Genomic DNA, 15,537 nt, shown 5'->3' with positions numbered 1-15,537 from the left:
AAAGCTTCTTTCTAAAAAGCTTTATGACCAGATAAGGCAAATAAATAATCTTCCTTTGTCAATTGGGCTTGTTCCAGTTGCTTGTCCTCAATCCATTTGATTGTTTGGGTTGTCCTCAATCTGGCAACCCGCGTAAGCGTCCAGTCTGAGGAGGAAGGCGCGGGAAACAAAGGTTCAAAAATTTTTTTTCAATTTGGACTGCAGCACTCATTTTAACCGTTAGTTGTCAATATTACCCGCTGCACCTTTAATATTGTATTAGATATCTTTAGCATTATTGCCTACTTAAACTTCGGCCTCCATCGCCATCTGTGGTTGAAACATAAAATTACGTTAGTTTACGTCAGTTGTGCTTCTGCTATTGTTTGCAGAGTCTCCATAGTTACCGGTAATCGCCATATCAGCGCGGATCTGTCATGCTGTGCGAAAAATTTCCAACAAAGCGTATAAAACAAAAAGACCTCATCTGAGCAAGTAAGTTGACTATCATATCTGTCGTTGTGGTTCAGGTTTTATTTTTGGCACAGGTTTAGCTGTCCATATTTTTTTTTTTTTTTAAATACAGACTTTCCGCAGTTCGAGGTTTGTTTGTTTGTTTTGAAAGGGTGATTCTCAAGAGGTCATCAGCGAGAGTTGCCGTTAAGGACTGTCCGTGTTAATTGCTAACCTGTTGACTAGTTCAAACAACTGTTTATTGTAGCAACAGTCTAGTCTCCAAACTTCTGTGTTTATGAACATTACCTGAAGACCAAACGAATGACGTAGGCATGGAAGTCACCGCGAAATCCGACCCGACAGATCAAAATGAAATAAATAAATAGATTTACCGTAGTAAATTTGACAGCACTATGTTTTGAACTTCCCCAACAATAGAATTTCGTTATTTTTTGGCCAAAAATCTAGCAGCTTTAATATTATTATAGTCAGTGGGCAACTATTATTAAGTTATTATATTAAAAATATTAATATAAAACGCAGAGCACTACAGAGCGCGTTCTGTGACAAGATATTGATTTAAATGTATAGAAAAATGTGTTTCATACTTGACATTCTCATTACATATTCAGTCTCTGAATAGGCCTATACATATTTCCATGTGATAAAGTATGCAAAAAGCAGTAGGCCTATGTCAGCTGAGGAAGCTGTTCAAAGACCTAGTATTCATGATATAACCTTTGTCCTATTCCATTATGTCACAGGATCTAAAAAAGCTAAAAACCAGAAAGCAATATATATATATATATATATATATAGCCTATGGAAGTGCTATAAGTACCAAGAACATTGCTTCTTTAGTATGAGAAACATTGCTTTTTTTAGTATGAGAAATATCAATGGCATCAATCACGCCACATGGCGAATGTAGAATAGAGTGTACTTCATGAAGTGTTCAGAAGTTAATTCAGCAAATTCTGTGCATACTCATGAAAGTGCATGTTTTTTGCACATAGCAATTACCCCCCCCCCCCCCTTTTCTTAAAGATGAGCTGAAAAAAGTATTAAATAAATTGCAGTTATTTTAATAATTTTAATATTAAATTTAACATTGTATTTAATAATATTTATGTATTTTATAATAGAATATTTATTTATTTACAATATAATACTATTTAATTTAATATATTATTAATTACTTTATGTTTAACAAATCAAAATGTTAATCTTTGCAAGATAAACAACAACCAGGATCCTGAAAAAGCAGATGACTGACTGCTGGTCTGTGTTGCTAAAAAGTACGGAAAAGCCCAGTCACTGATTTATTTCAGCCTGTGCAGGATGATATCTATTTAGCTGGGGGCTAAAGGCTCGCTCTGTGTAAAGCTCTAGATTTATTGCCATAGTTTTCAGTAGATGTGGAAAATGTGTGGTCCCACCAAGACAGAACGGATGAAACGGCAGCTATGTAAAGCATTAGCCTCAAGTGGGTATTCAAAGTGTTAAACTCGGAGGTATCGTGTGAGAGACTTTTGAGTATCTAACACTTGTTTCACAACGCTCCTTAATTGCTGCTTTAAGCGCAGAAGAACGTTTTAATATCAGGCCTCGGGTTAAAGACTACGTTCCTCTACACTTCATGAAAAGACATGGTATTTCCCTATTATCTGCTCCGTCTTGAATGTCGCTGTAAAATTCCACCTCATACGTTTTAATAAGCTGCAGTTAGCTTGTGTTGTCTGCTGAAAATAAGGCTTAAACATGGTAATCCAGGAAGGAAAATTGAGATGAGCATCACGTAAATTTAGCCTCAAATGGAGACTAAACATGAAGAGGGAAAGCTGTTTGGTAAATGCTGTTTTTTTAACTCGACCTTGTGACTATTAGCGCAATTCAGCCCCACAGTTAGAAACGTCTGAAGTAACTAACCTCTCTAATGTAGCCAATAACACAGTGATTAATGCTGATTAACAAACTTTTACTAAACAGATATAATAAGGCAGGAGCACCTTTGTCATCAAAGGCAAATTTGCATTATGGTATAATTTCACCATCTCTGTTCAAAGGTGTCAGCGTTTACTCCAGTGTTGCTAATTAATTTTCTCCCAAACAGGATGGTTTTATTCAAATGAGCCAATCCCTTCATTAGCACACCTGTGCTCTGCTCCCTCATTAAAATTGGAATCCTGTAAATTTTTACATCCGCAGACAGTGGCTCTGTTACCAAATATTGAGCAAGGTAGCACTGTGTTAATTAATGTTATAACGAGTCGGTGAGTCAACGAGGACTGATTTGCATAACCTGTGCAAAAACAAAACCTGCCGATGAATATACGCTCTGTGCGATTGTCGGAGGCCTCTTCATAAAATACAGCGCATTGTGTTATTTTCTACCCTCCGGCCCACTAACGCTTACTGATGCCCTGTGGAGAAAAACGTATAGCAGGAAAAATCAAAGAAACAATGGTTCATTAAAATGCGCTTCATAAGTCACACGTTGTCAGAGAGGAAATTGATATGATGAACTCTTTTTTTTTTTTTTTTGAGCACTGTCAGTGATCCACTGCATTATGTATGGAGGTACTTGCAAGCCGTTAATCCGTTATTGCCACAGGCATGTTACCGGTGACTCTGAATCACAGGAATCTGAATAACTCAATCCTGTAATCTGAATAACTCAAAAAAACAAAACATTAATGTTAAAACATTACATAAAAAGTTCACATCTGTATATATAAATATATTTTTGTGTCTTTATATTTACATATATATATATTTATATTTTTGTTATATATTGTTTACATTTTACACTCATACACACCCACGCACCCACCCACTCATAGAATGAAAAAATATGTTGTAAAAATAAATATAAAAATATATTTAAAACTATATTAAATATATGTAAATATTACATTTTCTATTTATAATATATATATATATATATATATATATATATATATATATATATATATATATATATACACACACACATATATAGATAGATAATATTATATTTAATAATATTTATATATTTTACAAAATAATAACTATTCATTTTATAAGATAAATGATTACTATTATTATATTATATTATTAATTCTTTTATGTTTAACAATGCAAAATTGAAATCGTTACCAAAAAACAACAACCAGGGTCCTGAAAAAGCAGTAGATGACTGATGCTGCATGGTTTGTGTCACTATAAAATGTTAAAAAGCCCAGTCACTGATTTATTACTGATTTTATTGCAACATATTTCACAACTCTCTGGAATACTCGATTTTCTTTAGTCGTTTGCGGCATTCTGTGATCAGTTATTTTTGCCGGCTGTCTCAGGCAACCGATCTTCTTCAGTGTCCACTCGAATCAATATTTCACGTCAGTTTATTTAATTATTTTTCAGGTGTAAAAACTCCTTTCAGAATGATACAAGATCCATTTGCTTGCTTCGTGTTGGGTTTATTTTGCCATAATAATTGGCCGTCTGATTATCTCCTATGAATTACTAACAAGAGTAAGATCTCTCTTGTTCATCTCTGTCCAAAAACTCAATCATTCCCTATGGCATCACAGATTGAGGCGTCAATCAGGCATCTCCTTTGTTCACTCTAATAGTCCTCAGACCAATTGGTACTGGCGCTGTCTAAATTGGCCATTTGGACATGGCTTATTTATTGGTTATTTGTTTAAAATGGACTGCGGGCAAAGAGCAGGCTTCTTCCTTCCCCTTAAATTGTCTTTTGTGCGATGTCTCCTGGGTGCACGGTGCACTCATGCATGCCAAGCGGGGTGTGGTACCCGCGTCCTGCAAATTAGCAGGTTTATTTCCATCGGAAAGTTTGGACAGCTCAGACCAAGCGTAGCAAGCGGGCCTAAAGAGGGCGGCCATGACCACTGCGGTTGGGCCAGAGGCTGCTCTCGCAATTCAAAACAGTTGACTTAGTTATTACAACTAGGGATTACCCAAATAGTTTTACCATGCTCTGTTAGGTTTGGCTCATGTAACACCGGCCGGGATTGGCTGCGGGGAGGCTTGTTTATTTAACGTCTTCCGCGCTCGCTCGCAGGGGGTTCGGTAAGGTGCGCTACCGGTCCTCGTTGTTTTCACTGCTGTTGACAGAGAGGAGCTGAAGATTTGATGACTGCATTAGCAAAGAAAGCACATACATCATTACAGTGACCTTGTCAAAGCATCAAAGTGAAAACACCAAACAAAAAGAGCGCGCGCCATATATATCAGCCGCGTGCTAAAAAAGACTTTTGGCAGAGAATGATTCATCATATGTTTCTGTTAATGAGAAAGTAGAAATCCGCGAGGCTCTTTGCCCGAGAAGTTGGTTGCACAGAATCTTGGCACGAAACTGCCGGTGTGTGATAGAGTTAAATAAATGCACTTAAAGTTGTAATCATAAGCATATGCACCACAGTCTGTTGTGTTATTTTCCAGCACGCTAATCACCAAAAAGCAAATTTAGTGCGTCCTGCCTGTTAAAATTCTGGAAAGACTTCACAGTTAATAATTCATAAGCACTTGCTAATCTCACTGTAGGAGTCTAATTAACGCATCATTAAAAGCATAATTCTGATAATTATAATTTCTCACTTTTTAAATGGGAGCGCCACAGAACCGAGCAGAGCGAGGAAGGGTGTCTGTGCAGCCAATTTACTCAGTGAACCAGATGCCAGAAAGGAAAGAGCCCCAAGTTAGGGCGCAAATGTCGGCCGGTGCGCCCCGTTTAGATGGTTTACATCGCGTTCACTTCCATTCAAGTGATAATCCCTCTAAATGCGATGTTGACTCTGATGTTTGGCGTAATCAGATAATTAAAGATGACTTAAATAATATATCTGAAGATCCGATTATCAAAGTCACACCACAGCTGTAAAGAAAGGCTAATTCGCTTCATCGGGGAAAGCTTTTAATGCATTTGCGGTGAAATATTGGTGTAAATGACTGCGCCTCGCAGTTCATCCTTCTTTTATTATGTCATCAGAAGGTGTGCCGGAGTGAGAACGACCCCAGATGTTCGTGGTGCGGCCGCCGTCCAAATCAATTATTCCACTCTCAGCATGAATTCAATTCTCCTGCACTCATCAGAGGTGTGAATAGGTAAACATCACTCTATCCTCTTTTTCCCTTATGATGCAGCACTGCATAAAATGAGACGCAGGGGTTGTGGGGCTCGTATATATCGCGGCTGGTGTTGCTGCCGAGTGGGGTTAAATACGGAGCTGATTTCCCTAATGAAATGACACAAATTCACAGGCCTGTTACAGATGTGTACCCTTGTTGATGCTTTCTGGAAGTGAACGATTAGGCTCTTCCTTCTCATGCTGTTTGATGGAATGATTAGACCAAATATCCACCTTCTAAAGTGTCTGATGATCCAAAAGTCTGTTGCACACCTGCGTCGGGCTTGATGAGACTTCACGTGATTCAACCTGAATAAAGATCCATTGTATTTGCTTTCACACCTGTATGTGATCGGGAGGTGAGAGCTTCACCACTTCAGGTGTGGGAAGGATGTCGACTTTCTTTTGTGTGCGAATGCGTGTGTTGTTGTGGCTTTGTTTCTTGCGTGTTTGTGGCACTTTCCATTTTGGTAGGTGTCTTACAATCAAAAACTGGGTTGAAAACAAAGATGAGACAAAGAACAGAACTTTTTACTGAGGCTTTGCTGATTTCTTGAAATGCATCTTTGAGGCGAAAGAACATTCATAGTTCATAGTTTAGTCAGTTTTCCTCATTAAAAAAACGTACAGTCCCATGAGATGACATCAAAATGAATATATTTTATTTTCTGTCATTAAACAGACCATTTTTTGCTGGTATTGTCTTTATGACGCCGAGCACCTTCTCCAGCTCCACTCACACACTGGCTGTGTGTTTGCTCTTGTGTAAATATCTTTTTTACCTCCCCATCGTTCAATAACACCCTCTTTGCAGAGCCTGTTTTAAATTGTGACAGATTCATAAAACAATCCAGGCTGAAATGTGCTGCACAAACTGTTAATATCAGACTGAAATGATCACTGGCTACATTTACGCATACATCTTAATTACAGTCTGATTATTGTTAATAACCAGCTTAAGGATTCAGCAAATTAAGATGTATGCATGAAATGGACAAACCTCTTCAATCTGGTTTACGTGCTTCTTGCTGTTATTTTAGTTATTCAGTAAGAGTTGTGTAGTTCTTGAATTGGTTCACTGGTACATGGTTCGATTCGTTTTACAGATTTTTACAGCTTGCATAAATTCTATAAATGCTGAATGAATGCATAAATAAGCATAATTAAGCATAAATAAATGAATAAATGTGGCTCAGTGGGTAGTATGCGCCTCCATACATAAATAATAAAAACATAATGCCTAATGTCTACGTCTATTTAAAGCTGTTGCATGAGCTCCAGAAATTAGATTTATTCTGTTCTGTCATGTCTTCAAACCTGTCGATGAGCTTAATAGGTTTGGTTACTGTAATTATGAGCATAATGACATTAACATAATCACTGTATTCGGTTTAGATGCTACTAAAGGACGTTTCTCACGAACCAGTAACCAAGGTTACAATAAATAAATAAAACCACGATTAAAAACATGAAATATAGCCTAAAATTGAATAAACTGAGTAAATTATTGGGAAATTAGGAATGTTACCTTGGCAGCTAACTGAACTAAGTTACAAATAAATAAAAACTAAAACTGAAATAAAAATAAATTCAGCCCATAAAAAAATAAATAAAATGTAAATAAAATGAGTAAATAAAAATTTAAATGAAAACAGAAAATATGAAAATGAAAGCTAACTCAAATTATTAATATAAACTATACTAGTATAGAAATACTACTAATAAATATGATATTGTTAGTGTCATTTTATAGTAGTATTTTAGTAATATCATAGAGTAAGTCATTTTAGCTGTTTAGTTTCAATAAATGCATTTTTTGGACTGAAAAGGAAGTTTTGAATTTTGAAAGTTGTTGAAATGTTTTTATACTTAAAAGCTATTTTCTCAAAAGACAACATGTGACTCATGTAATGAGCATTTAGTCATCATATGAAGACTTCATTCCAATCCTAAGTAAGGCTTAACATGCAAAAGTCTTGTGGACCAGAGGCGGTCGCTGTGATATGATGTGACATGACAGAACTGTTAGGTGAGGAACAGAAATGAATGCTCTGAATGGCTCAGAGGAGCAAACTTTAGAAGCTTTAGCATGTGTCTCTCTCGCCTGAGCTGTGATTTAAGGCACCTTACTGTCAGCTGGAAGACCCTGAGGGTGACACTGAGGAAAGGAACGGAGGTCTGGGTTGCTATGGTAACACCTGAGGACTTGTTCCTGAGTTATTTTGGTGGTCCCATTCAGGACAGTCTCAGTCTCAATCCATGTCTTTATAAGAATAAAAATACTTTCCATGTAATCTTAATGTTAGATTGCATATGTTGAGCTATTCTTATGCATACAGGTGTCAGGTGTAGTATCAAGCACTAATACTAAATGAAAAGTGTGTCTTTTGCTACATATAAATGTCTGAAACGTCTGTTTATTTGACAAATACTGCATCTATTACACTTAATCTGCTATATAGACAGCAAATACCATGTGAGCATCACCATAAGCAGCAGAAAGTCTGACTTTCTGGCTTAATTTTCATCTCTTTCTCTGCTGCAAACAGCAAATCTCATTGATAAGGCCAGCCACACCTGAGGTCAAACACACATGGGCTGTGTCCAAAATCATATTCCATGGGTACTTCTTTTGAATAAATAATTACTAAACAGCCTTTAAACAAGCATCTATATAGTGTGTAAGTTCTACGGTATATAGTATGCATGCATGTAGAATGAATTTAATCCAAACATTACTTTCGTCATGTTGTTATTGGCATGTGACCTACAGCGTCAGTTGCGTCACTTAATTAAATGTTAAGTGTTCATCTGATGTGCACTTCAGAATTTCACCGGAAGTAGTAGATCATCATTTTTGGGACTAGGGCCTACTGTTTTATTAATACTGTGAATTTGGACATACTACTCTATTCACATACTGTTTTTCACCTACTATATAGTAGGGAAGTATGCAAATTCAGATGCAGCCCAAAGTATATTTTTGAATGCAACCGCTAGCGTATGTTTACAGTCCAATGCATAGCCTTTAAAGTATAGGCTACTCCATTTGATAGGGTGCTCAAATGCAGGCAGTCGATGTAGGTGCTCTAGAAAGCTTCATCTTTGTACAGCGTCTGGTGTATTTTTCTCCTGAAGTTATAACTGATTAAAATGTCATAACTTAACTTAAAAAGTTGCTGCTCTCTCATAACTTCCTCACACAAGCGCTAGTCAAAGCAGGCATGTGTTGTCGTTCCAGTCTCTATTTTGTTGTTGTTGTTTTTCCCTTAGTTTCGTCTTCTGCTGTGAAACAACTGCCCAGGCCAACGTTACCACCTTGCGGAGCAACTGATTAGTGCAAAACCGAGTCAAAACCAAAGTATACTTAGGCCTTTAAGGTCCGGGTATAATTCTTTTTCATGCGCACAACCATGTCCATGCAGCTTTTATAGTATACTCAACCATGTCCATACAGCTTTTATAATATACTCATGCGCGGATTAACAAATTAGACACATGCGCAGTACCACCTAGTGGACTCTTCTGTCTCAACGTTTATCCACATGCAGCCCAATTTTTCTTTCTTCGCAAACGGTGTGCGTACAACAGCGCAGGCGTGAATGTCCGCAGACACTCCTGTCTCCTGATCATGAAAATTAAGTTGTGTGGACCGTCTTGGAATGCGTACTTTGGGCTTTAATGCTTGTCTTCAAACAGGTTTCCCCAAATACTCCCCTGTCTGCCATTGGTTGGATAAACTGATAGCCCTGCCCCCTAAATTACACCATTGATTGTGCCAATGTTGCTTTGTAGGCTGGTCAGAATCCTAAAACAAAGTGTTACACTTCTTAGGGAAATAAATAAATGGCTTGAAGAGTTAGTATTTATATTAATACTACATAATATAATACTATATTAATACTTAATTCTACATATTTTGTCCAAAACTGCACTCTTCAGTTTTAAAATAAAATGTTATAAAAATGTAATTTGTAAATGCCTTCATTGTTTAAGTTTAAGTATCTTGAGCCCCCATTTATGACACTTCCAGTGCAGTGTAACACAAGGATTTCCATAACTATTAACAACACTTAATATGCAGGTGATAATCACTGACTACATAATGAGCTCCTTCCCAGTTCCTCTTTTGCACTTAAGATAAATCATTTACACTCATTAAATCTTTTGAAGTAATTGATGTCACCCCCTAAAAGTTCATGCTCCGTTAGTGGGTGATAGTGTACAACAGAAAGGGCTGCGACATCTCAAATGCTCTCTTAAAAAGCCCTCAATACCGGGGCTGCTGCTGACACAATGTGGGCTGGCTGCAGACTCACGCTTTGCCGCAGCTACAGATGGCAAATGCTTGTCCAGCCCTGAATCCTCAGTACAAGATGGCTGGATTGGCTCACATCTCTCTATCGCCGTCTGCACACGTTAAAGACAGCCAGCTACTCAGCACATCACCGCGCAGCAAACAAACGGAGCCCACGTAAAGCGGGTCTCTCGATGCACGGTGTCACTACAGCGGATCCGCGTTCATCTGTAATGCTTGGGCTTAAAGTGCTGCAGGCACTTTGTTGGCATGGCTGAAGTCTGTGTTGAGACAGGAGGCCCACAGCTTTCTGTGACTGACAGACAACGATGATGTCATCGCGTGTGAAGGACTCTGACCTGAACAGAAGAGGGAGGCTGGTGCTTGCGACTCTCCCAGCTGAGGTGCCTGCCGGTGCAGATGGACAGGGGCTGGGTGTGGGTCTCTGTGTGGGAGAGAGGAGAGCTGGGAACAGGACAGAACTGGAGACGTGCTTCAGTCCTCGATCACCTCTCAAGATTTCTCTGTGCCTCTGAAGGAAGAGCAAACCACTGTGTTGGAAAATAACAGGCCCAAATCGTATGAAAGATTTGGTTTAACTTTCAGGAAAACATATTTTCCCACATCAGACACCGCGTGCCAGAGCGGTAACCAACATAAACACTGAGGGGCCGACCTAGCAAGACATGGCTGTTCCAATATCCCATTAGTGGTAAACCAAAATGGGTTTTCAGTCAAGTTGCGTTTATTTATATAGCACTTATATGCAATACAGATCAAAGCAGTTTCACCTTAGGGAAATAACAGTGTTAATGTTGAAAAATTCATCAGTTATGAAGCTCTACAGATGGCGATAATGCCAGTATTTGAGTTTAGTAACTCTGTCAATATTACCGAATTCAATTTCAGCTGTAAGCAGCTCTATAGTGTCAATTTTCTGGTCAGTTTAGTTTAATGTTGTTTCAGTAAAGCCTTCGCTGGGAGTTTGATTGACAGGCGATCTGACCAATCATAAAGCAGAATCTGCCATTTTTGTCCAACAAACAAACCAGACGAGAGTAGATTACCATCGGTGGACTTGAACTTGAAAAATGGTGTGTATTGACGTCTTAACGCGGTTGAAACAAGATATGATATGATGTTCATTCCTGCTATAACTAGTAAAGAGGAGGAGATGATCAGTTCACATGCCGCTTGAACTGAGGCACAATCTGTCATGACACATTAGAGGCACAAAATGCTATTTATTGTTTGAATTTCTTAAAAAATGACAAAATTTGAAAGCTGAGACTTTGTTTCATACCAAACGTAACCTGCTCTGTGTTGTGTGTAGGCACATTGTCAGTTTCCTCTTTGCTCTGCAATGTATTTTTCATGCGTGAGAACATGATGTGTGGCGTGAGAGCGCATTGGCTTGACGGACATAGCAACAGTTACAAAGGGGGGTGGGTCTTTGTGAAGGGTTAATTCAGTTAAATAACTCTGTCAATGTTCCAAAGTTCATCAATTATGAAACAAAGTCAGTTTCAGCTGTAAATAAGGCTCCACAGAAGACAATAGTGTCATTATTCAGCTCAATTCAGTTGATTCAACTCAGTTTAATATGCGTTTTAGTGTTGCAAAATTAGTGTCATTATCCAGTAGCTGATTCTACACCACCAACTCCCTACACTAAATGTGTTGTTAAGGGCTTGCCAAGTACAATATTAATTTTACTAACCATAAAATGCTTCAGTATAATATTTGCCATTTTTGCCTTTATTGCAGTATAGTTCTCAACAAGGAGCCTTAAATTTGCATGGGTGCTGCTGGAGGATTTCAAGTAATTAAATTAATCGTATTAAAATAGTTGAACTTAATTAAAATGTTAAAAAACACAAAAAAATCAAGATGTAAATTGAAATCATTCCCAGCCCCCTACAACGATCACGACTTCAACATCAATGTCACTAGCTTCGATGCTTATTTAAATTCTACATGTTTCAAATAGTTAGAATAGAATAGTTTGCAGTAGCATGATTATAAAGGCTAGTAAGTAGATTAACCTTTAGACACTTGTGAACTACCGCCTTTTTCAAGACATGTAAAAGCTTTGAAAATCACGAGTGGGCTATTACTGCTGCATTTCATGTGGTAGAATGAAGTTTGTGTTAACCACCAACCTCATTTCAGGCATTTAACCGAAAAACCACAGGACAGTGGAACTGGATATACTATAATGCTTGCGCATTTCCGTGTTTTAGCCTTTCACAAATATGTCATCCCTGCAGCACTGGTTAATTAATTTGTATATTTCAACACTCCCAGTTTCTGTTAATACAAATTGAAAACAAGCCGTTTTGCCGTAATTACAGCAGAATACCGCAGGAAGTATTTTATGTATCTAACAGAGTTGAAACATTGAGCTTCGCTAAGTTAATGCGTTAGCACAATGAAACAATACCTCTGTTTGAATGTTTTGGTGAAATGATGATATTACTTAAATAGGCCTCATGACCTTTGGAAGTGAATAAGACAGATGTGTTTAACCTCATTGATGCAACTTGTGTTTTATGCAATACAACATCCATCACAATACATAAATACTGTACTATGAGAGATTTCATATCTGTGGTTACTATGCCTTTTTTGATGGAATATAAATCACATTTTTCCTGGCAGCTGATGCCAACAGTCCTTTCTGAGGAATGCAGTGAAAACCCTTGAGCCATGCTCACATTACAGCAATGATGTTACAATGATTTAATGATGACAATTGATATTACGGTTATAAAGCCGTGTGCGGTTACCGTTCCCATTGCTTTGATTGCTATAAAGATAACAGCAAACAGATTCCTGCTGTGCAGAAATGACAAACGTGAGCTTTACAGGAACAAAGGCAGTCTTTGCATCCGTCGACTGATAGTGAATTTTAATTACTTCAACACATTCAGTGTGTGTTTTTTTTTTTCATTTCTTCTGTTCTTTGTTGGTTACCCAAAACAGGAGAAATTAACCACAAAAATCTAACACAGTAAGAAAAACAAGACATGAAAGTGCTGTGCGGTGTGCAAGAAGTCACCTACTCTAAAGATAATAACACTGATTGCTTTCCAGATAAAAACTCATAATTGCTCTCATAAAGCATTGAGAACTTCTCAGATGTTTTAAGCAGTGATCAATTAACACTGTTGCATGGTGAATAAACAAAAAGAATCCCCTCTGAAACAAGACCTGCCAACACTTTCATTGCGATTTTCATGTCTTTGGAAGCACTGTGCTGTCCGGGAGGACATGAGTGAAACTTCAATGCTGGAGCAAAAATCTGAGACTGCAGCAGCGTTGTTGTAGTGGATGATGCACAAATTTAAGAGAGACAGAAAAGCAAAATGAGCGTTTAGCCGCGAGTGTGAATTGCCTTTCGCACCAGACAGATTTTCTGATCCCATTATGGCTCCAGCTAGCGTTTTTAGTGCAAATTTCTCAGTGCTTGTGTGGATTGCACATGCTCCCGATGCCTAATGAGGGAGCATTAGCCAAGGGAGAAGCAGTAATTAGAGCAAGCGTCAGAGCTGAGGACAGATGGCATGCAAAGACAAGTCTTTTCCTTCAGACTTATTGTCCTTCTCCTATGAGGGATGTCAAGACACGCAGCTTTGATTCCGGCTCGTGATACTTTTGATACACTAATTACAAAACAGTTTACTTTGAGGAGCTAAAAGGAGGATTACCTTCAATACCGTAATTCTTATTCATCTTTATCATATTAATCTTTACATTTTTTTAATAAGAACTGAAAGTTCAATCTATAGAGAACATTTTCCAGACCCACACAAAATTATAGTCATAAATAGCCATTTTCTGCGGTTGGATTTAGAAAAATGATTATACACCCTTGTAAACCTCTACTGTTTACATTGTCTTAATATTTCATATTATATATAAAAACAATATATTATGTAATTTTTTATGAACATTTACATCTTATAACTTATTTTATTTTTATAGATGCCTTTAGAGAGCACATTTGGCACTTTTTTCTTTTTTTTTCTGGCCAAAATATATGCCAAATATATATTATATGTTAGAAATGTAGTAAAATATATGTAAACAACAAGCCTTAGTAATTAAAACAATATATTAAAATATATATTTATTTTGTATACAATTTTGAAATATTTATTTATTTATTTAAATTTATGACCCACATAAAAATTATAACCAGAATCTTGGAATTTTTACAAAAAAAAAAAAATTCTCATCTTTTTTTAAAACTAGTCAGATTTAGACAAACTATTAAACACTAACATTTTGAAATGTCTTCTTTATTTTTCCAATGCCTTTGAATGCATTTGATTTATATATACTCACCTGTTTTCGGTGAGTAGCATGTCTGCCTTGTTAGTGGGAATAGAAGTAATTTATTTATCTTTTCAGAATTCATAAAGGCTGATGTGATTATTTAGTTTTGACTGTACATAATTAGCTTGAGATTATGGCATAATTTAATGTGCTTTATTAGTGTATTGTTTATGGTAATTTATTGTTCATGTACTCAAATATTGCGAGACGTTCTGCATTTGTCAATGGCACATTTGGGTCTCTAATTAGGTTGCATGGAGTTGCGAAGAAAATTGTGCGAAGATGATGACAGGCCTATCAACATATCTCAGAGGTTTATGGGTAACTTACAGTGTGAGAATGTGACTTGGATGACAAACACAATGTGATGTGCCCTGTTTATGCGTCTCAGCATGTATTAACATTCGTGCACGTGCTGCTTTCGCAAGCTGTTTTTATGGCAGTGACGACACGCACTCGCACATAAGGCTTCTGTTTATATCAGAGCGAATTCATTTTTTACTTAAAACTCAATATTCACACAATGCACTTTGAGCTTCTCTTATTACTCACGCGGGTTCAGCTGCCAGTTCAGGTGTCTGTGGTGAAGGTGTTACATGGGCTGTGCGAAGCTTGGCGCATTAGTAAAGCAGGCCCAGCCCTCTCTCACCGGATGCCATGCTATAGGGAATTCTTTCTGATTCACACATATTCCCCCAAGCATCTCTCACTCCGTCTGAAGTCACTGAATCAGCACTATGTGGATTTACAGGGCCCTCGCTTCTCAAAGAGGCCTGACAGCTTCGGCTTTCATAGCTTTTTAATGTGACATTCTTGCGTCGTATTTTGTTTATTTTCCTCTTCCTTCATGTCGGGAATCTGCTAGCGCTGTCGGTCCGGCTTACACACCTGCAGCGCCCCAGGGGAAGCGCGGCTCAGACCCCACACCCCTAACGCTCTTAACTTCGAGGAAATGAGGAACACTTAGACGTGAGGAACCTTTCAGAGATCACAGAGTGTGGAGTTATTACCCGGCCGTAACAAAACACTGTCGCTGCAGTTCCACCGCTCCATTTAAACACCAACCAAACCTGTCATCTCCAGCCAATTATCAACAAACTCAAATTGGCAAGAATCAAATTTACAGTGCCACACTTAAAATAAGGGAATGGTGTTTAGTCTACAATCCCAATGAATGCCTTAGTGTTTTTGCTCTCCGTATAAAATGAGCTTGATGCTTATACGGGATTAATTGTTGTTTTTGGAATAACAGTATCTGTAGCTTCTGGTCTGTGTGCGTGTGTGTATGCACACGGTAACTTTTTTTTTTTTTTTTTTGTGTACACATGT

General features: G+C 37.7%; 1 long non-coding RNA gene across 3 annotated transcripts in view; it reads left to right on the top strand.

Annotated features, from left to right (window-relative positions):
• Positions 1–9: 9 nt before the first annotated feature.
• Positions 10–15,537, top strand: part of LOC131553211 (uncharacterized) — a 41,186-nt gene continuing 25,658 nt past the window's right edge. The window contains exons 1-2 of one of the 3 annotated variants that reach the window (XR_009274129.1): positions 10–474; positions 5,432–5,547. This is a non-coding gene — a long non-coding RNA (uncharacterized LOC131553211). The remainder of the gene's footprint in view (positions 475–5,431; positions 5,548–15,537) is intronic. The other 2 variants (XR_009274128.1, XR_009274127.1) reach the window with 2 other exon arrangements.

Source organism: Onychostoma macrolepis, chromosome 14 (assembly GCF_012432095.1).
Source record: "Onychostoma macrolepis isolate SWU-2019 chromosome 14, ASM1243209v1, whole genome shotgun sequence".
In the NCBI taxonomy this organism is placed as follows: Eukaryota; Metazoa; Chordata; class Actinopteri; order Cypriniformes; family Cyprinidae; genus Onychostoma; species Onychostoma macrolepis.
The sequence above is the reverse complement of the archived record's forward strand: the minus strand, read 5'-3'. Positions and strand labels throughout refer to the sequence as shown.